The sequence below is a fragment of the Ambystoma mexicanum genome, chromosome 6q, assembly GCF_040938575.1.
Source record: "Ambystoma mexicanum isolate Mex_15411 chromosome 6q, UKY_AmexF1_1, whole genome shotgun sequence".
In the NCBI taxonomy this organism is placed as follows: domain Eukaryota; kingdom Metazoa; phylum Chordata; class Amphibia; order Caudata; family Ambystomatidae; genus Ambystoma; species Ambystoma mexicanum.
The window spans coordinates 1,066,065,722-1,066,093,082 of NC_090937.1; positions in this window are offsets into that span (position 1 = coordinate 1,066,065,722).

The window sequence follows — 27,361 nt, forward strand, 5'->3', positions numbered from 1 at the left end:
ACAGAAGAATGTTTCACTGACTATTACCAAGTAGTGATTGACGCCATAATACGATCTGGCTTTAAATACTTGTCTCAAATAGAACTAATAAAAGAGTATGAGTGGTAGACTCCACTAACTGGAGAGCCTGGGAATATCCCATTTGGACACTTCTGCCTTTCATAATTTTAAAATATTAGTATGCAAATGCTACATTTATAATTACATCCTCATGAAAAGTATTGTTGTCTCCAGACACCACCCCCTCTTTTTCCCAGCAATGGCCAGTGCTACTGCCTACTGTACAAGCCATACCAAATTAAATCCTTCCATTCGGGGATGTTGACATGTATCCCAGACAACCAGGTAATCTGCATACCAAACTATTTACCCAAACCAGGAATAATCTGGGTTTCAAATCCTGTATTAACAAATGTACACACAAGGATGGGCATGCCAAAACGGATGGCCAAGCCAACAATGTTGAAACAAGCGTCTGGGGTTGCTGATGGTACTCTTGTTCAGAGGAGATTTGCCTAGCATTTCGGTGCTGGTCTGCCTTTGTGGGTGGGGCCATATTGATATGCAAATAGTTATTTCTCCTCTGAGAATGGTCCAGTGAGCTAAAATATGGTTGTACACCCTCCAGAGTGGAAGAATGTCCATAGAACAGGGTATTTGGCACACAATTTTTATTATCTTATAGCAGAAATGTTCAGTTTTGTCAATTTTATTTTTGTAGTTTAAAAAAGTGTTATATGTCAAGCACAGTAATTTGAAGTTCTTAATATGGCAGTATTTGGAGTGATAGAAAGATATGTTTTGGAATTACAAGTACATGGAAGGTATAGCAGAACAAAACCATTGATATTCAGTGAAAAAACTTTCATTAAAGTGACAGTTAAGGTGAATAAGTTACGTGCAACATGCCAATAGAAATTCAGTGAAAAAACGTTGGTTGAAGTGACATTAATGTGCCAATGTAATGCCACAAAACTCATGAAATTTGGCAGGTGCTGGACGCAATGCCACCTTAACTATGAGGCCCCCAATTACACAGCCCGTAAGCTTCAGGTTACATTGATATACTTGTGGGAAACTCCTGCATTGAGCAAAAAAATAATATATGTATAAAACATTTTTGGGAGCAGGAAGCACCCGCTTCTCTGCCAAATATTCTAAAACTACAGGACGGATTTACCACAAACCATTGAGATAATATCTGTGATGCTTTGTGCAAGTGTTCTTTTCTTGTTTGGTTCGACTCTGTCCAGTGGTTTTTGTGCTGTGGGTGTTCAAATGCACTTTTTCTCTATCGGAAAATGAATTGGGACTAGGCGTAAAAGTGTTTTTCATTTTCTTAATAACGTTTTGATCTTTTGACCTATTTTTCACTAATTTCCAGTTTTGGGGGTCCTTGGAAAAACGTTTATTTTGGGAAATGTCATTAATATCTGTCTATTTCGTCAAAAGTTAATTGTATATTAAATTGCTGCACATTTACTGTAAAATTAACAGACACACATGCATCAATGGACTTACACGATTGTGGGAGCAATTTACCCTATTCTGCATCAAATATTTTTTAAAGTACTAGATGGATTTATTCCAAACCAGTGAAAGAAATGAAGTCAACACTTCATGGCCAAGTTGTTTCTTATTCGGTCCAAATCCGTCCAGCTGTTTTTGCACAACGCCTTCCCATAAATTGTACTTTTTCTCTATCGAAGATGAATGTGCATTTTATTTTTTTACTAATTTTTAACACATCTTTCCCAAAATGTTCACCTTTGGTGGGGGAGGGAGGTGTGACAACATTTATGTTTGGAATAATATGGCCCATTGCTCCTTTATTATGAATAGAACAATGAATTTATCTATGTTCAGAAAAAGTTTGCAATACGTGGTCAATAGATTCAGAAAAAGCCTCCATTAAACATGTTGTTTAAAACCTACATAAAGCCCCTATACAACCTGCATACAAACCGTAGTGTGTGTTTTCAAATTTACGCTAACCCACAGATAATTTCTTTTAGTCCATTTAAAGTCCATCATCAAGACATCTCTGAGTGGATGTCTGTAAATTGGTTAGGACAGAATCCTTTAAAACTGAGATACTGCTAAACCCTCCCTCTCATCGGTTCCAAAAAGAACTTCCTAAATGTATACCCTGTCTAACTGGTAGCAGTGACAACTAAAGTAAAGTCTCTGAGTGACTTTCCTGACTCCTCTTTGTCAATGTCTCTTTAAATTAATGGCTTGGAAAGCTCTACCAACTTTCACCTGAGGTTTTAGAGACAACCTCTTCACCTACTGTGTGCATCATACTGTGCCTCCATAGGTAGGGCTATTATAAGTGCCAGGTTGGACTATTTAAGCAGCCTCTACCTGGGTCAAAAGCTATCAGATATGGCTGTCTATATTCAGGTATGTTATTTTATTTTTACATTTATAGCAGCACTACACACTCTCAGGCCTCAGGGTGCTAGTTACAAGAAGTGCAATGCATGATACTTCATAATGCAAGATTACTTAAACAGATTACATCAGACGTGTGGGTCATGCATAGCAAAGTCTGGTAGAGCCACGCCTCATGGTGCCGGGGGCTTCATCAGGCATGCAGATACATGGGTGTCAAGATATGGTAAATGCAGAGTCTGGAGAAACTGCGCCTCATGGTGTGAGGGGCTACATCAGGCAGGCAGATGCATGGGTGTCAAGATATGGTAAATGCAGTCTGGAGAATCCGCACCTCATGGTATGGGGGCTGAATCAGATATGCAGTATAGTACTAGCAGCAATTACAGTGGTGTTGAACTCGGCCAATCCCAAAACATTGCAGGGTGTAGCATCAGGAGCGCATGAGGTCACCATAGGTGAGACATAAAATAGGTGAAGCATTGATACACCGCATTTGTGCGTACAGTCAAGTAAGTTTGGATGGCAGAGCATTCGGGTCGGGCGAGATAGTATAGGAAAGGTCAGGTGTGATATGAGCCCGGACGTTGTGGTAGGTTGATACATCTGCGTTAAACACATTGTACGCTGTGACTATAAGGCATAAAGCACAACATTTACATAGTATGCAACAACAAAAAAAACGATTAGTGGGAAACAGAAAAATGCAGGGCTTTCCATGACAGCAGAGTAGATTGCCGGCTTTGTAGACATTTTATGTCGGAAGCCTGTAACTTAATATAGATATTAGACGTGTCTTTAATGCTGTGCGCTGCCATCGCCAGGTGGTGATCATCACACCCGAGGGGTGGGACATTCGGGTGAAGCCAGTTAGAGGGATCCGATAGCGGAGAGCTTTTGGATGTAAGTGTAGTGAGAAGCATTAAAGCACTGTTGCACTGCAGGACAAGGAGGGATGGGGTCAGAAGTGGGAGGGTTGAATCGAAGGGTTTGCTGCAGGATATGGCGTGCATAGAATGTCTTGCAGATTCCGAGGTGTGAGATGTGTGGGTGCTGAATAGACACGGAAAAGAAATGGCCATTGGTGTGTGCTAGGGGAATGTGGACAGGCATGCATGAGGAACCTGAGCACCTCTTACCTGCAGGAAAGATCGCATAGTCCTGGAGATTGGATGAAAGTCTAGTACACACTGGAGTAGACAAGGAATGGTATGCTGCATTTGCCTCTGGTGGCCCGGCCTCCAGGACATCCCATGGAAAGACGGGGCTGCGACCATAGCCTCCTGGCTCTGTGTATCAGGATTTGTTGCAGGCATTACCCAATCGGTGCACTGGTAACAGCAGTGTGCTTCCGTAGCTGATCTGATGCAGGCAGTGTGGTAGAGCTCAGCGGCGGCCATCTTTAAAGCGGATCTCTGTCCACTTTTCAATGCAGTTCTTACAGGATGTGTAGGTGCCTGGATGATCAGGGGCACATCTTCATGGAGCGAGGCATCGGATCATATGATGCCCCTGCTGCAGAAACTGCAGAGACTACCTATTCAAGCCATTATCAATTTTAAGGTTCTAATATTGATCCAACAAACCCTGTATGGCGTGTCCCCTACAGAGCTGAACACATGGCTTGGGTTTGCATTGTACAGTTCAGAGAGACTGCTTAGTCCAGCACTTTGCCTGTCAATCCAAGCTCCCAGGTCCTGGAAAAGCAGGGTGTCTGGGATATCTGGCAGAGTGCAGTTTAGAAAGAGAATTAACACTAATCTGTTTGAGGAATTAACGGATAACTTTGCAACCTCACTGTTCTCTTGCTATGTTGATGTGGTCCTCTTCCATATCTAATTTCTGTTGCCTCTTTTTTCTATTTGTGCCTTTCTGTGAGCGCTATGAAACCATGATGGTAGTAGCGCCCAACCACTCCATTAAATAGAAATAGAATTGAGGTTTACGTTTTTGAAAAAATAGAGTTTTTAACTAAGTAGATCAAAACCGACAACAGGCTTTGGTGCTGGTGGTGGAAACATGGTGTATGGAGCCACTGGCACCGTTGGCACACAGGAAAAATCTGTTTGGGTAGATTCAGAGGGATGGGGGATTGATAACTGCGTGTGCCAGCATGGCCAGGTCTTAGCTGATGCGTCATCATCAAATAATCTGCTTCCACTCCCTCACTGCTTCCCCCACCACTGGAGGGTTCTGTAGGAAAGGGGTGAGTGTATGTTGATGTGCATTCTCTAAAACAAGTCATGCCATGCCATCATTTAACTTGCAACGCAGCTGTCCTCCCTTTTAAATGTTTGGCCCTCTAGAACATTCAAGATATTTCTAGACCCATGATGAAGAGATCACATTCATGGGTTCGGTGGATGACCCCAATCCGTCCTGAAACGTGACAAGGGGGGCCCGTGACTTCCTTGCTCCCTATGCCAAAGCTGGCACAGGTGCAGAGGCCTCAGGCTGAGCCATCTGCCCAGAGCCTACCTTTGTTTCTTTTCTGCTTCCTACATCTCCACCACTAGCACCCCCTGCTGCAACCTCATCCCTGTTGAATTACCACTGCCTCCTTTCCAAATCTGACATCCAAGATCCAACAACTGAAGTCATTGTTCAGAACGTTTTGCAGCGTAATCCACAACAACCATGCTCTCAGGCATGCATGGTACTAACGAAAGCATGCCACGCTGACTCAGCGGAAGCCTCTCCCACAGTAGCCATTGCCAGGAGTGGGTTTTGTAAAGAAATTACTGTCTGCTCCAGCCCCATTATTGGCAAAGGCTTCACAGCCATTTCAATCTTATGATGCATTTTATTATCGGGCAAAAAGCCCTTGGTGTCCATCTGTGCCAGTAATTATTGGATTTCAAAAGGTGCATTCATCCTCTCAAACATTATCTGTTGAAACAGATACTTTCCAGCTGGAGCACAAGGAAATGTAAGGGCTCTTAAGGGTTATGCTCAACCCGGTAGTACAACAGAGCTAAGAAGAGCCCAAGTAGTGAAGGTATAAAAGGTAATTGGCAAATTGCATAGCTCATTTGCCTCTGCTTTGATGTAATGGACCAAGGGAAGCCATACTCATCAAAACATGTGAGTCATCCAAATAAAAATAGTATGGTAAGTAATAAATATAATACATGTTCAAGGTACGTTCAATACAAGAAGACAATTTACTTATACACAGACAATTATTGAAACAATACAACACACCCTCCCACCCATGGGCGTAATGAATGGGGGGCAGGAGGTTTTGTCCCTCCCCCAACTTCTGTTGCATGCCTTTTTGCCCCCCCCCATCTTTTGGAGGGCATCAATTATGTCATTGGACAGCGCGAGCCCGGCTGGGGTGCTCAGCAAGGCTTGTGCTGTCTCATTAAATAATGCAGTGATGCCTGGCAGCTGTGCTGCAACACCTTCAGGGCTGGGATTCCCCGTGTGGCTCAGTCCCTCACCCTGCAGGGTCTGGTGCATGTGCTGTCACGCTAGAGGCAGCACTTCCAGTGGCCGCGGCGCAGAGAATCACTTTACGGCTTTGTATTCGTGCAACACACAGACAGGAACTAGGAAGCTCATTCAGCTTCCTGGTTTCTGTCTGGAGGCGCACGAGTGTGAAGAGATTAGGTCGGTGTAACATGAGACGTGTCCCGGGCGGCATTTGAAAGCAGACTTTGTGTATGTTTGTTGGGGAGCTCTGTACAAGCCCTCTGAGGCAAAATACATGCAAACATCCTAATTAGCATATGAATTGCACCAACAGAAATGACTTCACAGAAAAGGACATTGCAAGGCGCATCATCAGTCTTTGATACGTGGAGGCACCATGGAAGTGACTTTAGAAAAAGTTGCCATAAATAAGCCAATTGACAAATAAATTTGTGGTGCAAAATACCTAAATTGTACTATTGTTATATGTGGAGCAACTCTATAGTCTTTTGGCTTTTTCATTATAATAGCATGATACATTAACAGAAGCTTTGAAGTGAATCAGAATCACTTACAGAGCTGCAGATAGGCACAATGTTATTAAATAATTTGTTCAGGATCACACACTTGGTTAAATGGTGAAACTGGGATGTGGACAATTTAAGTGACCGTGCACATCTTTCCAGGCTTAGTTGATAGAGATATTTATTAAGGTTCTGCTTTACATTACATGTGCTTATTATTTATATAATACATATAACATATAATTATTTATAGCAATGCATTGGAAGCAAATCACATTACATAATAAACCAGCCTTTCATAGTAAACTAACCATACACTATATACATTGTCATAGACATATTTTGAGCAATGGGAGTATGGCTTTAGTTTCATTCTCCCCATTCTGCATGCAAAGTCGCAATAGCATCATGCAGATTAATGTGAGCCTAACAAATCCTCCTTGGGTTTTAAAGCCATACTCATTATTTAATGAAGCATACAACATTATGCACCCTTCTCACTTCTGATCACCCCCTCCCATTCATATTTCTAAATGTACAAAAGTCCCTTCTAATAGTACCCCCCTACCTCCCGTCAGTGCCCAATGGCTCACATTGTAATACTCTGTTGATCCAGAACAACGTGAGAGCCCCTCTGATGCCCGAAGCTCCTTGGGACATTGTCCTGGCAGCGGGACACCTCTACCATTCGGAACGGGTAGGGTGCCCTGCTGCCAGGACAATGAGTGTGCTGAGCAGGAATTGCTCAGCACACATTGTCCTGCCAGCGGGACAATTTTGGCGTTGGGCATCCTCTTTGAGATACCGAATGAGAGAAGTGTCCCAATGACAAATGTCCCGGTCTGGTTCTTAAAAGCTCTGGGGGGGGCAGCTTGACCACCCCCTTGTGACTCTCCCACTCAGTTCTTCACTGCTTGGAAACATACGCACACAGGAAAACATACCTTAATTTTAATCAGTCAGAATCTTATAGAAAACATCTATCAGCACATAGACACAGAAGGTGCTGTGCAGAACGCACGTTTGGAGATATCTGGCATTTAAAAATCTGTACCAATTATAATTGGTCACCCACTGCACTGCATTAACCAATGGTTTCTGCCTTTGAATGAAAGGAAAAATCAGGCAAATTGCTGACATTCTAGTTAATCTGGTCCTTTCGGCCATGGCTTTATAGTTCAGCTAGGTCAAGTCAACGTCGCCCAAAATTTCAGTTATCAGAGGGTGATAACGTCTGGTCTGCTCAATGGACTTTGTGCACTGTTTACATGTGTTATTGATATGATATGCTATGGCATTTATAACGCGCCTATACACAAGTGTTTCAAGGCGCGATGAGGCAAAGGGAGGGGAAAACAGTGGAAGACAGACAACGATCCTACTAAGTCAGGTATCATTCAGATCGCGCAAGTGCGAGGGAAAGGGAAAAAGGGAAGAGTGCCAGGGGGCAGGGGAAGGGAAAGTGCAATACATGGGATAGAAGAATAAATACGATAATAAGACGGCCTGATGTTGGCAAGTGCAAGGTAAGAGCAGACATAAGTGCTGGGAGGGGGACTGTAGGGATACAGAACCAGTCCCTATGTGCAGGGGGTTGCCAGGCAGGCAGGGCAGGTGTGCAAAAGGTGGGATCTGGTCCCAAGAGCAGAAGAGGTGGCCAGGTAACCAGTGCAGAATCAGCAGGGAATTTCAGCAGGGGAGAGAGGCAGAGAAAGCAGAAGCAAAGAGAAAGGTTTTGAGGTGTTTCCGGAACCGGAGATAGTTCTCCTCAAGTTTCAAGGAGGCAGGAAGGCTGTTCCAGGGGGAGGTCCCTGCCGAAGCAAGAGATCGACCACCAACTCGTTGCTTGGAGAAATGGCTAACCCTGAGGGAGTTGGAGGCAGATGAGCGAAGAGCCCGAGAAGGAAGGTATTTAGGAAGAGAGAGTTGAAGGTAATGGGGCCACAGGCCTCAGAAGGCCTTGTCGATAATTGTAAATGTAGATATAAATGTTGTGTGCACACAGTGTATGTCAGTGGAGGTGCTGGGTGCATTTGTATGTGAGTGAGAGTGTGTGCAAGCGTATGTCTGTTGACTTTTGTGTCTGAATGAATGATAAATAATGCATTGTTTGTATGTTCTAGTGTGAATGTTATGTTGTGTCACTGGGTGCATGGCAGGCTGGCTGAAGTTGCAGGGGGGCCCATTTGAATTTTAAAGATATGCCACTAGTTTTATGAAAGTTATAATAGAGGGTGAGCAATGGATTCTTGTGGTGTAGTGGTTTAGTGTTATCCCTCAGGGATTTAGGTTGTTTGACCGATGTAGAAAATCACGTCGAAATTAACCATAGTCATTTTAGCTGCAAATACGTTTTTACCTCGGTACAAAAAACCAAACCCATGTCCCCTCAAACCACCAGCACACCCATAAACCACCCCACTTACCTTTTCTCCATTCGCTGGTTCTCCTGTAACCTGCAGTGTCAGATCAATTCTTTAACGCGGGTCAGATCTGACGCTGTAGCGTCCCTTTTTTTCTTCTTTTTTACTGGGTCCCCTACCACCAATGTTGAGGAAGCAGGGGAAATACCCCTGCAGCCTCCGAAGTAAAAAATATCAAACATGGGCTGAGGGGGCCACCGCTGCAAGCACTGCTTTTCCTGTTCGGTATCTTCGGCTTCGAACTAATGGTGGTGACCAAATTCGGGCAAATCCACCATTCAACCACATTGAACAATTTGGCCAAAACGATCCCTCAGAGCTACCATCTGCCCTCCCTGAACCCCACCCCTTTCATTCAGTTGTCATGTCCCCCCCAACATTTTCAGCAAAATTACTCCACTACTCCGCCCACCACCAGTAAGAGAAATACAAAGAAAATGCTGGCTAGTTAGTGATAGTCTGTACAGGAGGGAAAGCATGTAGGCAATCATGAATATGACATGTAAAACACAAAACAAAACTGGACTGTGGACACCCCATGAGTTCCAGTACAGGATCCCTAGACGACTTAGATCCCACGCCAGCTATTCCAAAGCCTGTGATGTATGCCAACGTTGCATTCAGTTTCCACCTCTTCTGTAATGCTTATCCAAAACAATGGCAGGGAAAATTGAGCTTGTTCAGTTCAAATAAGATTACACGTGATTCTTCTTTCTCCTAGATTATTATGAGTTCTACTAAGGATTTAAAAAACGGAATCCTGACAGGTGATCGATCTCATTGCAAGCCTCCTGTCAGCAGCCAGTCATCTTAATTTAGAAAGTATTTCTCCTAAACTATCATATCCAGATTTCTAAGTTAAAGAAGGGAGTAATGAAACATGTCATCTTGAAAAATGCTTTCCTGATAATTGCCTGCTGTAAACCTGTCCACCTTCTGATAGCAGTGTCTCTTTAAAATGGACATACTCCAGCGCTGTCAAGAAATGTAGCCCTTCGCCATGGGTGTGGGGAGTGCCGGTCTCACCAGAGGCACTACGCATAGGCCCAGCGGTTGTCTGTTTAGCCCAGCCCGGCAAAGCCATTCCACCCAGGCAGGTGAGGGGTACATTAACACCATAGAAACAGAACATTTCCTGTGTGCAGCTGCACCAGACCCTTCACAAATCAACCCAGAAGGAAGGGCTTTCAGTAGATGCTTTGCCATCTGTCAGCTGATGAATGCAAAGCTAATGTAGGTAGACATGTACTGACAGTAACTGATGCACAGCAGAACGTTTACATTTTGTGTTTTATATATGGATCCTAGTGATTTAGTTACACACTCTGTGGGCTGACAGTCCCATCTAGGAAAATAAAATAACACTACTTATAAAAATGTATCGTTTTATGAAAGTGAGAAAGATAAGCAGGCCTGCATTTCATGTAGAATCTAATAACATGAGCGACCGAAATAATACAAAGAAACCTGAAAATGTCTCCTAGCAGGCGCAGGCGCATCACACGTGGTAACTACTGCCGAAAGCGGCGAACATATAACATTGTTGTGATGAAATCCTGCACTTCGAGAAAGTATAGAAGAAAATGACATGCTTTGCTCAGTCATCCTGGCTGTAAGCTTGCATAACTATTCGTGTGTTCTGATTTGTTTTGCTCCTGTTGATTTCCATGAAATTATCTCACAAAAATCACACTTAATATGTAGCTATTCCCTGTACCAGTGCATTTTAATATGTTAATTCATATGTTGTTAGCGACTCATAATGTAATTCAAACGTTTGATCGAATTCACAGATTCTTTTTTTTTCCAATAGGTGAATGGATGATTGGCATCCCTTTACATGAATTAAGGAAAGCTTTGTGCAATTCGCAGAGCAGCTCTTCACCTCTTTTATACATTTTCATGTGCTTCATGACTTATTTGTACTCTGGGTTCGATTGCACCTCGTTGCCCTTGAATGTCTCTTACCATAGCACACTTTATATGTGGCATACCAACTTTCACAAACTCTTCAGCCTACGGCAGTATAGTTGAGTTTAAGCAGCGGATACATTATGCCAGTTCATCAGCACAACTTGGAATTGGAACGGATCCAATACTGCTCAATTTGATTTCGAAAACATCTCACATTTAAGGATGCCAGGACTTCGACATATGCTAGAAATTGTCAGTCGAACTGCACCTCCCCTTCCCTCCCTGGAATTGGAACTGTTCCAATACTGCTCAATTTGATCTTAAATGCATCTCACATTTAAAGTTGCCATACTTATAACATACGCCAGAATTTGTCAGTCAGACTGCACCCTCCTTTTGTTCCCCACCTACATTCACATTTCACACAGTCTATTCTTCACCGGGTCATTCTTGACCACCTTGCTTGTTCCGGAATTTCTATTTAGAGCCTGCCCATTGGTAAATATCGAAATGCAATCCCGTGCAAAATGCCACCTAACTTCGTGGGTCCACTTGAGCACTACATATGCCCATCACAGAGCCAAACTCTACTTGTTCTTAATTATATATTGGTTTTGAAAACTGCTACTCTTAGACATTGCAGTTGATTATAAACATACTAGAATGTACCCTTTTCTTCTTCAATCCTGATCTATTGTCCTCTACATGCACCCGAGATACCCCAAAACATGACTTCCTTATCTGCGTCCTCCCTTCCCTTGATATGTGGCAACAGCAATCTCTTCCCCTTCCTCTTGTCATCCCCATGATCCATTTCCATCGACAGACCAAGATCTGGATACCTCAGGAAGTGGCAATATGCTAAGCTTCAAACAAACGTAGGATTTCTAAGACCACTAAAGTGTTGCTTTGGTACAAAAATGGCTTTGTAACATAAAATAACATAACAGAGGAGATGACAATGTGAGCATCTATTAAGTGTACATTTCCTCTGCATTTATAATTTCTCAATCTGCGTACATAATGTGACATTTACTTACATGAAAAAGTGCATTCCGCTTTCTCAAAGGGGAACCACTTTCAATGTTCAATGCAAGGAAAATCCACACCTTCACTTTTGCCGATTTGGAAAAGGTACGGTAGATGCATAATTGATCAATTAGTCATTTTGGAACATTGTGTATTTGTTTTAATTCCGGAACTGAGAGGAAAAATCGGAGCTTGCAAGAGGAAAATCCTGCATGACTGGTTTGAGGTAAATCAATCCAGCAATATAAATCGCCCTTGGTGTTATGCAGCAGAGAGGCTGAGAGGCTTTTTAGAAATGAAAACTTTATGCAAGTGATTCCCATGATATTACGGGGAGAAGTCACAAATTAAATAACTCAAAACAGTATTTGGAGGATTAAAAAGGATGCCATCAAACATCGGAATGAACTCCCTCACAACCTTCCAGAGTATAATGAAATTATCAACATCAGAAAGAGACTCAAAATTCTTCTGTTTGTGTAGTCACTCCTAGGGGAACACTGATTGTTTTAAATGACAGCGCATAGATAGCCTGGCCATAGGCGCTATATAAATACCAATACCAACAGCAATAGCAATCAAACAAGGCTAGACTTCGAAAGTGGGAAAGAAGAAGGCATGTGAAGTTGGGCATTTATGGATAGCTTGGGGAGCCAGTTACGGGTAGAACATTTTTTGGTTTCTCAGGGGAAGACTGTGTGAATCTCACTAGTAAGACGTGTTAGGGAGAATTCTCCAGAATGGCTAATTTCCCTTACCTACTGAGTCCCTCAGCAGCTTTGCTGGATTCTAGGATTTTCTCTTTCACCTGGTAAGAGTGTGAGCCTTTTTTTGCACTCTTACATATGTTTTGCTGTGTGTGTCTAACCTCACCTACTCCACAGGCATCATCTTTTTTCTGAGTGTTACACAGCACCTTCAGTGCAGTGACACAGGGTTGTCTTTTAGACTTCCCAACTCAGACTCCATTTTCTGGGACTGACTACTGTCTCCCAGAACATATAAAGTTACCATTAACTTTATTAGCCTCTGTAAAACCACAGACCCAGTACACCCTATCATACATAAAGTACTGGAAAGGGTTAATACTTATCCCTTTTTGTCTGTTTCTCTTGGAGCATTGTTTTGCTCCCTTTTCATAAAGACTTGGCTGGTGGCAGTGGTAACTACCCTATTTTCCCTACCGCGGTTATCTTAAATAACCTTGGTATTGTTTTAGGCTATCTTGGTAGCCTCAAACTTAAACCCACTAGACCATATTTGTTTTATTATGGTTCTGGCTGGGTTTATTCACCATTTCTTTTTGTAAAAGTCTTTCTCGTGTTTTACTCTGCGCGCCAAACCAGGTTTGGTTCCTTTGTTCACTGTCTTTTCGCGGGCTTCTACGCAGCAGCCCTCCTTAGGCGCCTGTATGTCTTGGCGGGAAAGGATATGAGGGAGGGGTTTAGGACTCCCTCCCCCTGCACAGGGTCTCCTTGGAGACCCATGTCACACTCTGAAATGATTGGCTGTGGTGACTGTCCCAGCGGGACAGCCACCCTGCTGTGTGATTGACAGCTAGGCTGTGTGAATGGGGGAAAACTGCATAAAAAGCAGGTCTCTGGCTCTGGAAAGGCAGAGTCGCCACTGGAACGCAGGAACCGATGAGGAGCTGACGGAAGAGGACGCCTACCACGACAGAACCGCACGGTGAAGCCCTGCTGCAGGTCCGAATCCTTGAACTCCAACGACAGAGAAGATCCTCCAGGAATCTTCTTCCCCTGTGCTTGTGGGACCAACCAGTTGTCATGATCTCTGCTTCCAAAAGATCAGGACTTGCCCGACTCCCTTGGAAGCAGACCCATAACCCCGGTTCCGAGTGCCAGCCAGTCCCAATTGGGACCTTTTGGACCCTGTCCTGGCGCCAGTGGCACCAGGCTCATAAAGATGCCCAATCCCAGCGCTGGAAGCGCCGGGCTCATAATTCTTGGATGGACTTACCTGCAGCAGACCATGCTGCTTACTTACCTGTCAGTTGAACCCCTGATCCTCTTCTGTTTGGGACTACTTTTCCTGTTGGGTGGGGCAGGAGCCACTCCCTAGGTTCAGAACACTGGAACTCTTCTGGAAAGCAGGAACTCTTTTCTTACCTAGGCGTGGCTGTGGAAGGAGACACCTAAGCACTACAGGAGGCTATTTAAACCACACCCGATGGATGAATCTTGCTTTGCGTTATTCTGCATTCTCTGCAGCAGAACGCTCATCGTGTCTTCTGCTTCTGATCCTGGGCCTAAGGGAACAAAGGCTTACCAACCTGGAATCCAGTCTTCAGCAGCACCTGTAAAGACAAAGAAAGAACAGGTTAGCACTACGGTCTTCAGTGGCAGCGCATCTCTTACCTGGTCCATCGGCTGTCACCAACGCCTCGCGCTGCATTCCGGCATCTGAAAGACAAATGCTTACCTACTCTTCGCATGCTCCGGAGGTCTTCGCACTGCATTCCGGCATCTGAAAGACAAAAGCTTACCAGCTCTTCGCACGCTCCGGAGGCCTTCGGCGCTGCATCCCGCATCTGAAAGACAAAAGAAGGTGCGTTTAAAGACATTGGGCAACTTTATTACTCACGTGCCATTACTCCTTCCCACGCCGAATCCAGTGGCTATTCCAGCACCCTTCAGCTTCTCTAAAGCTCCGAACTTGTACCTGCAAGATAAAAGGGACAGTTAGTGCGCATCGTGAAGCAGGCTACAAGCGCTTACTTACGTGCTTCCAGGCGCTGCTATTCCTCACGCGGGTTCGTTCCTCAACTCTCATCAGCCCGCCATCCGCCATCGCCAGAACCCTGCAAAACAAGAGATATCATTACAAAATACTTTTAAGACATTTGAAGTGCCCAGAACTTACCGTTCGTGCAGTTAACAACAGACAGCAGTCCTCTGAGGTCAAGAGGCCTGCACCCTTATCCAGTGAAGAAACTGGTTACGGCACCCTGCCCCGAGGCAGATGGAGAGCTCGGCGTTCACTTACCTAAGGTGAGGGCGTTAACCTTTGGGGTTCTACAGGAGAAGAGAAAGGGAAGAGGAGAGAGGCACCCAATAAACCCAGTTCATTAATCCCATATTTTCTATCTGCAGACATCTTACTCTTCGAGTCAGACATACAGTGCACAGAGGTCCAGCCCAAAGAGCCAACCGTGTGTTACACATCACCTTTGAAGATACGGCATTCACCCAGTCAAGACCGGCACCTCTGCGGGAATCAGGTGAGCATTACAGAACGCAAAGACTACCGCAAAACTCCCACCCAGGCGCTATGGAAACCTCGGATACCGACCAGCTAGCCCAGTTACTTGGGGAACTAAGAGCAGAAGTGCATGCAGCCCGTCAGGAAACGAATGCTCTAAGAAGGGAACTGATTATTTCCAAGGAGCAAACAGACAATCTCGCTAGACAATTGCTACAGTCATAAACCGGACAAACTCCGTTACCCGCATCAGGGGCAAATCTTCCTTCAACATCCTCTACGAACCCAGTGCAGATCAACCTACCTGGGAATGTACCTCTGGCTCCGCCCGAACGATTTTCTGGTGACCCAAAGAGGTTTGCAGTATTTATTAATCAGTGCCGGTTGCACTTCTTATGCCGGCCAGCAGCCTTTCCAACTGATCAAGCTAAGGTAGCTTTCGTGCTTTCGTACCTTAGTGGCAATGCGGCAGACTGGTCGATCCCTCTAGTTAATCAAGCTGATCCGGTTCTCCATGATTTTCAAGCTTTTCAGCTCAGTATGGAAAAACTGTTTGCAAGACATTCACAGGGGCAGGCCTTGGACAATGAGTTCCTTTTATTGCGACAGTGTAATCAAGACCTTTTGGCTTATATTGCGACTTTCAACAGACTGATAGTGGAAACTCGATGGCCTGAGGACAAAAGGATTACGCTGTTTTATAGAGGTCTACGTGGAGAGCTCAAAGATGTGTTAGCCCAAGTAGTGAATCCCCCGCAAGACTGTTCGGACTATATTGACTTAGTCGTTCAAATTGACCACAGACTGCAGAACAGGAAGGCCGATTGTTCCAAGTTTGATGCTCGAGTATTTTCCAAACCACCAACTCCTACCAAAGGAGTAGACTCCGGGGAACCCATGCAAATAGGGGGCCTGAAAGGACCACTAACACAAAAGGAGCGGGAAAGGAGAAAACAGCTGCAATTATGCCTCTATTGCGGAAACTCGGGGCACTTTCTTCGAGACTTTCCGGTGAAACCAGCCAAGAAGGCAGTAGGAGCTGCAGTTACCAGGGTCACAAACTCTAAGCAGGGAAACAACCTCGCCCGACAAGAATAGAGGTCCTCTTGCCGAGCGTTAAAACCAGTTCCGTGACCTCGCATTTCGTGATACCTATGGTCCTCATTAGCCCTGAACATCCGGATCGATTACATGCGATTGAAGCTTACGTCGACAGCGGTGCCATCGGCAATTATGTGGATCATGAAATGGTTTTGAGGATGAATCTGACTCTTTGTCCAAAGGCTGTAAAGGACGTCATTACTACGGTGGATGGTACGGAGATAGCCTCCGGACCAGTAACGCATACCACCCAAGAAGTGACGCTAGTAAGTCAAGATGGACACCATGAGAAGATCGTGTTCGATGTGATCAAGGCCCCTCAGTTCCAGATTATTCTAGGAATTCCTTGGTTAGAGAAGCACAATCCTCAGATCGATTGGCGAGCAAGAACGGTTCAGTTTCCAGAATGTGTCTCTACTTGTCACCCTCGACCTGGTGTTGCACTGGCAGCAATTTCCTCAGAGGCTCCCCAGTTACCTCCTGAATACCTAGAATTCCAAGATGTTTTCCGGAAGGATCAGGCTAACTCTCTACCTCCTCATAGGTCTTATGACTGCCAGATAGACCTGATACCTGGATCTACTCCTCCTTGTAGTAGAATTTATGCCCTCACCGAGCCTGAGAATCTTCACCTCCGACAATACCTGGATCAATACCTAGCGAATGGGTTTATTCGTCCTTCCAAGTCCCCTGCTTCCTCAGCTTTGTTCTTCGTTCCAAAAAAGGAAGGGGACCTTAGAACTTGTATAGATTATCGCGCCCTGAACCAGATCACCGTTAAGAATAGATATCCGTTACCTTTGATCCCTGAACTCCTGGACCAAGTCAGAAAAGCATGCATATATACAAAGCTGGATTTTAGAGGAGCCTACCACTTGGTACTAGTAAAAGAGGGCGATGAATGGAAGACGGCCTTCCGCACCAAGTATGGGCTATTTGAATATCAGGTCATGCCCTTCGGACTTTGCAATGCCCCGGCCGCCTTTCAATATTTTATGAACGATGTCCTCAGAGAGCTCATAGATGTGTGTGTTGTTGTTTACATTGACGACATCCTCGTTTATTCTTCATCGGAAACTGAACATCGGAAACACGTGAAAATGGTCCTCGAGAGATTGCGTCAACACAAACTTTTCGCTAAGTTGGAAAAATGCGTTTTCAACGTGACTGAAGTTGAATTCTTGGGATTCATATTATCACCTAGCGGAGTGCGTATGGATTCAAAGAAGGTCGATGCAATTCTCAAATGGCCATCGCCATCCTCTGTAAAAGGTGTTCAAAGCATGTTAGGCTTCGCTAACTTTTACCGCAGGTTTATCCCCGAATTCTCTCGAATGGTCCAGCCCATCACCGCCTTGTTAAAGAAAAACAAACGTTTTGAATGGTCTACCGAGGCGGAACAAGCTTTCCAGAATTTGAAGACTAGATTTATCTCTGCACCGATCTTAAAACATCCTCGCCCAGAACTCCCCTACATTGTTGAAACTGATGCTTCGAGCCTTGCCATGGGGCAGTTCTATCACAAAAGGACCCAGTAACCAATCAGTTGCATCCCGTGGCATTTTGGTCCCGCAAATTCTCGCCTCCTGAAATCAATTACACTATTACTGATAAGGAACTTCTAGCTATCAAGTCCGCCTTTAAGGCTTGGCGGCATTATCTTCTGGGGGCCCGACACACCGTTACTGTGATTACAGATCACCGAAACCTGCAATATTTGAAAACCGCAAAAGCTCAATCCTCTAGGCAACTACGTTGGGCACTATTCTTTGCCGAGTTTGACTTCATAATTACCTATCGACCTGGTACAAAAAACGGTAAAGCTGATGCCCTTTCTCGGATGGGAGTGGAAGAACATTTGATCAATCCTAAACCTGTACCTATCATTCCAGAACAAAGAATTCTAGGTGTAATCGCCACACAATCCATAGAGGAAGTTAAGGATAAAGCCAGGCTACTGGTAACTCCAGCAAACATACAGAATTGGCATCTGCAGGGAAAGGACTTTACGGTGAAGGACAACCTATTATATTTCCAAGAACAGTCATTCCTGCCCAGCACAGATTTACAGAAAAAGGTAATCTCTTGTTATCACGATTCTTTAATGGAAGGACATCCCGGTATGACCAAGACCTCGGAAAAGATCAAGCGCTACTTCTGGTTGCCGTCTTGGAAAAAAGATATCATAGACTTTATAATGTCCTGTGGAGTATGCGCCCAAAACAAGAGTCAAAAGGAAAAGCCAGCCGGCCTCTTACGCCCTATTGACATCCCGCCTCGCCCTTGGCATACGCTTTCTATGGACTTCATCACCGATCTACCTCCATGCTCCGGATACAATACGATCCTAGTAATCGTGGACCTATTCTCCAAGATGGCGCATTTCATTCCACTCAAAGGCTTACCAACAGCAGCAACTCTGGCCCGAGAATTTATCGAAAACATCGTCCGACTGCACGGTTCTCCTTCAGTTCTATTTTCGGATCGAGGTAGTCAATTTATTTCTCATTTATGGCGAAGTTGCTGTCGGTCGGCTCAAATTGATGTGAGACTTTCGACCAGCCACCGCCCTCAAACCGACGGACAAACCGAGAGGACCAATCAAACTCTGGAACAGTATTTGTGCTGCATGCTACAACAAACTGAAAAAACTTGGAAAGATATCCTTTGGATAGCCGAATATGCCTACAATAACTCTGTCCACTCGAGAACTGGGAAGACCCCGTTTTTTCTTTTATACGGTAGTCACCCTCGAACCTCGGAGTTGGATCCACTCCAAGATCTTGGAACACCAGCAGTAGACCACCTGCATTCTACAATCACCCAAGCTTTTAAGGAAGCCGTTTCTCACCTTCAAAGGGCTAAAGAACAATACAAGAAAGGAGCAGACCAACATCGGAAGGAAGCCCCCCAATATCAAGTAGGAGATCAAGTCTGGTTATCCACCAAATATCTACCTCTAAAAGGACCACGCACATTCAACCCAAGATACCTTGGTCCCTATTCCATCACTACCATAGTAAATCCAGTAGCGGTCAAGTTGGACTTGCCCCCTCACATGAAGATACATCCAGTCTTCCACGTCTCTCTATTAAAACACGTGCAACCTCAAACCCGACTAACTACATCTCCAAAACCTATTCTAGTTGATGGGGAACTCGAGTTTGAAGTCAAAAGCATCCTGGATTCCAAGATCTCCAAATCTAAACTATTTTACCTGATTGACTGGAAAGGCTACGGTCCCCAAGAAAGATCCTGGGAACCTGCAGAATATGTCCACGCGCCTCGTCTAATCAAAAGATTTCATCGAACATTTCCTAACAAGCCCAAACCCCCGGAGAAGCCCGGTTTGGGAGGGGCCTTGAGGGGGAGTGCTGTCATGATCTCTGCTTCCCAAAGATCAGGACTTGCCCGACTCCCTTGGAAGCAGACCCATAACCCCGGTTCCGAGTGCCAGCCAGTCCCAATTGGGACCTTTTGGACCCTGTCCTGGCGCCAGTGGCACCAGGCTCATAAAGATGCCCAGTCCCAGCGCTGGAAGCGCCGGGCTCATAATGCTTGGATGGACTTACCTGCAGCAGACCATGCTGCTTACTTACCTGCCAGTTGAACCCCTGATCCTCTTCTGTTTGGGACTACTTTTCCTGTTGGGTGGGGCAGGAGCCACTCCCTAGGTTCAGAACACTGGAACTCTTCTGGAAAGCAGGAACTCTTTTCTTACCTAGGCGTGGCTGTGGAAGGAGACACCTAAGCACTACAGGAGGCTATTTAAACCACACCCGATGGATGAATCTTGCTTTGCGTTATTCTGCATTCTCTGCAGCAGAACGCTCATCGTGTCTTCTGCTTCTGATCCTGGGCCTAAGGGAACAAAGGCTTACCAACCTGGAATCCAGTCTTCAGCAGCACCTGTAAAGACAAAGAAAGAACAGGTTAGCACTACGGTCTTCAGTGGCAGCGCATCTCTTACCTGGTCCATCGGCTGTCACCAACGCCTCGCGCTGCATTCCGGCATCTGAAAGACAAAGGCTTACCTACTCTTCGCATGCTCCGGAGGTCTTCGCACTGCATTCCGGCATCTGAAAGACAAAAGCTTACCAGCTCTTTGCACGCTCCGGAGGCCTTCGGCGCTGCATCCCGCATCTGAAAGACAAAAGAAGGTGCGTTTAAAGACATTGGGCAACTTTATTACTCACGTGCCATTACTCCTTCCCACGCCGAATCCAGTGGGTATTCCAGCACCCTTCAGCTTCTCTAAAGCTCCGAACTTGTACCTGCAAGATAAAAGGGACAGTTAGTGCGCATCGTGAAGCAGGCTACAAGCGCTTACTTACGTGCTTCCAGGCGCTGCTATTCCTCACGCGGGTTCGATCCTCAACTCTCATCAGCCCGCCAACCGCCATCGCCGGAACCCTGCAAAACAAGAGATATCATTACAAAATACTTTTAAGACATTTGAAGTGCCCAGAACTTACCGTTCGTGCAGTTAACGACGGACAGCAGTCCTCTGAGGTCAAGAGGCCTGCACCCTTATCCAGTGAAGAAACTGGTTACGGCCCCCTGCCCCGAGGCAGATGGAGAGCTCGGCGTTCACTTACCTAAGGTGAGGGCGTTAACCTTTGGGGTTCTACAGGAGAAGAGAAAGGGAAGAGGAGAGAGGCACCCAATAAACCCAGTTCATTAATCCCATATTTTCTATCTGCAGACATCTTACTCTTCGAGTCAGACATACAGTGCACAGAGGTCCAGCCCAAAGAGCCAACCGTGTGTTACACATCACCTTTGAAGATACGGCATTCACCCAGTCAAGACCGGCGCCTCTGCGGGAATCAGGTGAGCGTTACACCAGTTCACCCAAACTGCAAGCCAGGACTCCCTCCTCTGGTCGAATTCACTGTACAGAGCTGCAATGGGCCGGATAGCCAGGAAGGTCGGACCCTTCTTGGGTTTTAAGGAGCGCACCTTTTAGTCATTGCTTTGCTCTGCTGCTGGTTTCTGCAGGATCCTCCAGTCTTCCTACTTCGTGTCAGTTCGACAGTCACTTCATGAACCGTGAGCCTGCAGGAACTACCAGAAACGACCGCCTCAGCTCAGCTTCTTCTCCATTGAAAGGTACTGTTCAAATCCGGTTGTTCGTTTCATTCAGCCGTGGTGAAAGTGTGTGAAATCTTTCTCAAGTCCGAGGGCTTGTCCATCTCTACTCTTTAACCTAACTTTTCTGCTCACCAACTTCGCCCGGAACTCTTGGCAAAGACTTAACCGCAAAATACCCTGAACTGTGTGATCTTGAGCAAAATACTTTTGTCCTATTGACTTTGGCCCTAAGCCTTTTTTTATTTGATTTATTCACTGTAGTTCCTCTTTCTAGATTGCCCTGTTTACTTACCTAGTATGCAAAACAGAGGGGGGTCTGGGAAACTCTCTACCAGCACGAACACAGCCCATTGACTTGTTCTTGGGTGGATGGCTCCTGGGAGAGTCTCAACCAAGTCTTTAGCTCACTGTTCTTTTCACAGAGAAGACATTTCCCCACATATCAGTCTTTGTCCTGCCCAGGGGCAGTCCAGCACCGAAATGCTAGGCAATTCTCCTCTGAACAAGAGTACCACAGCAACCCCATACACGTGTTTCAACCTTGTAGGGCATCATCAGTAAGGTGAAGCTGCGCCTCTCTAAGAACAGTGATCAAGGGGTCCACGTCTGGATCACCCTGGTAACTTAGGGTTAGACCCAAAGTTAATTTATGCAAAACAAGTGGGGGTCTGGGAATCTCTCTACCAGCACGAACACAGCCCATTGACTTGTTCTTGGGTGGATGGCCCCTGGGAGAGTCTCAACCAAGTCTTTAGCTCACTGTTCTTTTCACAGAGAAGACATTTCCCTGCATATCAGTCTTTGTCCTGCCCAGGGGCAGTCCAGCACCGAAATGCTAGGCAATTCTCCTCTGAACAAGAGTACCACAGCAACCCCATACACGTGTTTCAGCCTTGTTGGGCATCATCAGTGAGGTGAAGCTGCGCCTTTCTAAGAACAGTGAGCAAGGGGTCCACGTCTGGATCTCCCTGGTAACTTAGGGTTAGACCCAAAGTTAATTTATGCAAAACAAGGGCGGGTCTTTCTTCTCTGTGAAAAGAACAGTGAGCTATCTCCGGTTCCAGAAGCACCTCAAGACCTCCCTCTTTGCTTCTGCTTTCTCTTCTCCTCTCCCCTGCCAACAACCTGGCTGAACCTAAAACTGCACTGGTTACCTGGCTACCATCTGATCTCTGGCCCAGTTCCCCTCCGCGCCAGTTGCACACCTGCACTGCCTCCCTGGCAACCCTTGCACTCAGGGACTGTCTCTGTATCCTTACAGTCCCTTACCAGCACTTGACAACTGATGTCTGCACTTACCCTTGCACTTGCCATCAGCCTGCATCACTGCTATTTATGTATTTAGTGTCTTATTCATCCTACGGTTATCCTCTGCACTGCACTGCCCCCTCCCCTTTTCCCTCTGCACTTCTCCCATTCTCCCTCTCCCCCGCACTTGCACAATCACAATGTCACCCGGCCTAGTTAGATTGTTGTCTCTGTCTTCCTTCTGTTCCCCCTCCCTTGCCTAATCGCGCCTTGAAACACTTGTGTATAGGCGCATAATAAATGCCACATTATATCATATCAATAGATGAGAGTGGGATTATCATGGAAAGTGGAGAGGGTACTTGGTGAGTGCCTGTGAGGACAGGGCATACGTTTTAGATTTTTGAGTGTTATCGGGGGAATACCAGTGAAATCCTGCAGGCATGGGTAGTTCAATGCTGTTGTACGTGTAGTATGTTGCCATTATCAGGGGAACATCAGGGGAATCCCACGGGAATGGGGAGAGAGTAACATAAAGTAATGTTAGACCTCCATTGATCACATCTCCCAGGCAGGGGGTTATGGTTCTCTGTGCCAAAGGTCATGGCTAGTGGGCCCAAAGAAACCTAATGGTGCAATATGTAAAGTGGCCATGACCAAAGGCCATGGCTAGAGGGCCCCAAGCGCCATGTCTAGTGGGCCGCAAAGATACCTATTGGTGCAACATGTACAGTGGACATGACTGAAGGCCATGTCTAGTGGGCCCCAAATAAAGCTGTTGGTGCAACATGCACAGTGTACACAGCCAAAGGCGATGGCAAGTGGGCTCCGAAGAAACTATAGTATAGCAAAACCTTTGAAATTCAGTGAAAAACAAAACCTGGTTAAGAGAGTTTTAAGGTGATCAGATTTAAAGCAACAAAACCTTTGAATTACAGCAATCGCATTTCGAGCAACTCCACCGTAAATATGGTCCCACTGTTACGCAGTGTATGACTGCAATGATGACATCACTGGTGACATCACTTACTACATCATATATGACATCACTGATGTCACTGGTTTGATTAATTATATTTTGAAATATAACAACTTGTTTTTTTAACATATATGTACATATTTCATACTTATACAGTACAATGTATTCTGCCTTTTTTTCTTTAAATGTAACGGGCAGTATACAGTTATGTAACTTTAGTAACTAATTGTTTTTTTCATATTAACCAAACTTTGAATTCTTAGATTATATATTATCACAATGGATATGGGCCTGTACATTTTGTATCTGACATTTTTTTAATACAATTTGTCAATTAAAGAAAATGTGTTCATGTAATGTTATTACAGTATTTATATGTGAACATTGACTATTTTCAGAACACTTACTGGTATACGTGTTTCTACTTCTATATATTCGTATTTATTTTTTACTACTCCGTATGATTATTGTATTACGTTTGAAATATCTGAAAGTGATTTACCAGAATCAGGTACTTTCCCTGCTATGAAGTTGTGCAATTGTTTACTAATAGATGAAATTCAAACCATGTGTATAATGTTACATATTTTATTTGAAGGTTTATATGTTGATAAGTACTACAAATGAATGTTCCACACGTAATCAAATCATACTTCCGTATCAGTGCATTGTTCCATGTCATGTTATTATTATTGTTAAGTGTAATAAAATCCAATATATATCAATAGAGGTCAAACAACTATTCTAACTACTTATTTAATCAGTAAAGTCACATTTGATGTACTTATATATCTCATTGATGATGTCATGTATACTGTCTTCTGTGATGTCATCTGTGATGTCATATGTGTGATCATAATGCTGCACAACCGGGGGCGCATATTTAAGGTGGACATGCCTAAAAAGCGATTGCTGAATGTCAGGGGTTTTGTTGCGTTAAATCTGATCACCTAACTCTCTATTAACCATAGTTTTTGTTCACTAAAATTACAGGCATCTATGGTTAAGTTGCTTATAACTTCGCCCCCCTGGACAAATCCTCACAAAACATTGCAAACCAGGGATATGCTCCCCCAAAATGATTTTGCAAAGGTTGGTGAGGTTTTGTAAAGGGGGTGCAAACTTATACAGGGGTCCCAAAATGTGTGGAAGTCCTCATAGACACATTGGACTTTCTTTTTTTGCTCATGCCTACAGCTGGATAGATTTTCACCAAAATAGTGGCAGGAGCGGAGGCTTGGTCCCAAAAACGTGCTTTTGTATATTTGGTGTAAATCCAACCAGTAGTTTATTTTTAAACAGCCAAAAGGTAGGTAAAAAATAATTTGTGATATCTGTTTCCGGTCTGCAGACTCACTTCCCTGTTCGGTCCGCGAACACCCTGCTGGACCAATCAGAGGGTGGCATGATGTCCTACGGTCATGCCTCCAAGAATATGCCCACACCCACCACAATAATAAAGTGTGTATAGTCATTATAGGTAATTTAGTGTGAATATATAGTACTTGTAATATGTGGAATGATATAATTAAAGTTTATATGGTATTTATGATTGTAGTCAGTGGTTGAAATGGACCCCTTGCTCACTATTCTTAGAGAGGCACAGCTACACCCTACTGATGAGGTTCAACCAGACCAAAACACGTGTCTGGAGTTGCTGTTGGTACTCTTGTTCAGAGGAGAATTGCCTAGCATTTTGGTGCTGGACTGCCCCAGGGCAGGACAAAGACTGATATGTTTGGGATATTTCTTCTCTGTGAAAGATAGTGAGCTAAAGACTCTGGGTAAGGCTCTTGTAACCAGGACTCATGTCTGGCAGAGAGTCTCCAAGGACCCCCCTTGTTTTCTGATTGTAATCAGTGGTCGAAGTGTAAAAAAAAGTAGTGGAACTATGTTCCCTGCTGGCCTGCATTCACCCCCCACAAACCCCATCACCACACCCCCTCCCACACACAATACAAACACCCAAACACATGCACCTGCAATTTAAGGGAAGGTTCAGTATAGGTTTCAACTTCTTTCTACACTTTCATTTGAAAATGAAACCATTCCGGAATGGTTTCTTTTTTTAAAAAAAACAAGTATAGGTACAATAAGACTTAATTCAAAAAAGTAGAGGAGCACAGCACTCAATCACTCCCACTCACGTTGACCAGTGATTGTAGTACAATAGAGGACAGTGCATCTTGATGTCTCTTCCACCTTTCACTTGGTCAAAAATGGTATTCTCATTAAACGGTTACATGATATCATTAGCATCATGGAGTGGACGCTGGACTGGCTGATTTGTTTTCCTCAATTTCCGCCCTTCAAAGCTGCAATGAGGATGTTTGTACTGCACCACTTCATTGTGTACCTGCAGAGTACTCTAGGGTTTTACCCTATAATTTTGGGCCTTCCATATCTATTTCGTCCCTCTGGCTCACCTGATGTCCTTCTTCTTTTCTAATGTTAATAACACACAGCCTTCCTTAAACTTCCCTGAACTAATTTGTCATCCTCATTTTTTATCTCTGATTATTTGATCACCATTGATGCATTGTGTGCGGCTAGCAATCACCGTCTCAATGCCAGTAAGATGGAGATCTTTGTTATTTTGATACCTGTGCCCTGTTTTTCTCCTATCCTCCGGCCACTGTCTTTTGACTTCTACTTTCACCATCCTGTGAGGCCAAAAACCTCCTAGGAGTCATCTTTAAGTACTTTCTTTCCTTTACAACTTACATTTTGGAGCTTGTAAAAAAAGCCCATGGTTTCAGATCACCATCCTTACAGGCATGATACTGTTCCTCACCTTCCCCCAGAAGCTGAACGTATGTAGAGCCCTGGTCTGGTGTAGGCTGGAGTACTGCAACTGCCTCTTCCTTAACTTCTGCCCTTGTTTTCTATGCCCTCTTCGGCTAATCTAGAATAGGGTTGCAAGACTTAACCTTGGCCTAAAGTCCAGGGATTGTATTGCTTCAGCCCTACAATGTGTACATTGGCTTGTGCTAATTGCATGGACTACAATATGTCAAAATTTGTTTCTCTAAATACTGTCCTGCTAGAGCCCTCCGCTGCTGTAACTCCCATACTGTGATTGAAACAAAGAGCGGGAGGCATGTCTCTGTCTTTGGCTGGTGCCTCTCTTTTGAACAACTTTTCTTCTCCTCTTATACTTTTTTTTTATTTAATAAAACATTTTATTTTCATTTAGTCATAACATAGACATGTTAGGCCAAAACCAAAAGAGAGGCGCAAAAGAAAGAAAAGAGAAAGGAGAAAGGAGAAACAAGAAAAAAGAGGCAGCTACATCAGATGAGGCCCACATGACCCACTCAGCGGTAGTAGTATATCATTACCGTTCACAGGGGACACACCTGCAATTCACAGTGTAGATATTCAAAAGGGGCATCTCTCAAGGCCACACGCCTCAAGGCCCTCCCTCCTCCCATGCCGCCCATATTTTAGAGGCTTTGTTGGGGCAGCCTCTTGCATTATAGACCCGTCTTTCAAACATAGCACATGTGTCCATGTCTATCGCCCATTGCTCCATCGTCGGAGATTCGGGGACTCCCCATTTTTGTGCAATGTTCCGCTTCATCAGGGCCGTCGCCGTATGCAATAAGAGTTCTCCCCATTTATTCAGTTCATACTCCCCTGGTGCTCCCAGGATTAGGACCTTCGGGTCAAGTTCTATTGAAGTGGAGAGTATCCGGGTCAGTTCCCGACAACAGGCCCCCCAGAAAGTTCGGATGCGGGGACAGGACCACAGAATGTGAAAGAAGGTCCCCTCCTCGTTCCCACATCTAAGACAATTCGGGTTTGTTGCCCTCTTCCATCCAAACAGTGCAGTTCTAGGATAATACACTCTATGTAATATTTTAAGTTGCACTAGTCTGAGTCTCGAGGAGATGGCAGTTTCCCTGGGGTGCATTAGTACCCGTACCCAGTCCTCAGGGTCAATGTTCCCTACATCTGTTTCCCACTTGGCCTTTAAGCTGATCAATTCAGGAGTCGCAAAGGATGTAATG